The sequence below is a fragment of the Alexandromys fortis genome, unplaced genomic scaffold, assembly GCF_014885135.2.
Source record: "Alexandromys fortis isolate MF-2015 unplaced genomic scaffold, M_Fortis_MF-2015_v1.1 scaffold_267, whole genome shotgun sequence".
In the NCBI taxonomy this organism is placed as follows: Eukaryota; Metazoa; Chordata; class Mammalia; order Rodentia; family Cricetidae; genus Alexandromys; species Alexandromys fortis.
Window position 1 is genome coordinate 570,508 of NW_026068157.1, and position 757 is coordinate 571,264.

Consider the following 757-nt stretch of genomic DNA (forward strand, 5'->3'; position numbering starts at 1 on the left):
ACAGGCTCCAAAACCACAGAGAAACCTGTCTCGAAAAACCAAATAAATAAATAAAATACAAAAAAACTTTTTTAAAAAATCTAAAATTGTCTGTGCACATATGATGCTGAATGTGTATGGGGGGACATGAGTCAAATAATCCCAAGCTGACTCCAAAAACAGTATTCTAAGGTTTTCCTTTATTAAAGGGGAAAACTCATGGTACAGGAATGGGGATCCAACCTCAAGGTGTGGAACATAGGAAGAAGAGAGTGAGCTGGGCAGGACAGCGGCTTTTTGGGTCCCAAAAGTCATGTCCCGACCTGGTCCAGCCTCTTAAAGGCCATTGGCTGAAGGCGGTTCCCCATCACCTCCCCCCTTTGTCTAAATAACAGAGTTCCAAACCCAAAACAAAACTATATACACTAAGAACAGATATCAAGTATAAAATTAGAATTACAACCAGCATAAACAACATTAAGCAAGGAGCAGATGCTGTTTTAATTAATCATATTCTCTCCTAAGGCGTCTAAGTCTTGTATTAGAAATGGCTTGGCTAGCCGGGCGGTGGTGGCGCACGCCTTTAATCCCAGCACTCGGGAGGCAGAGGCAGGCGGATCTCTGTGAGTTCGACACCAGCCTGGTCTACAAGAGCGAGTTCCAAGACAGGCTCCAAAGCCACAGAGAAACTCTGTCAAAAACAAAGAGAGAGAGAGAGAAAGAGAGAGAGAGAGAGAGAGAGAGAGAGAGAGAGAGAGAGAGAGAGAGAGAGAGAGAG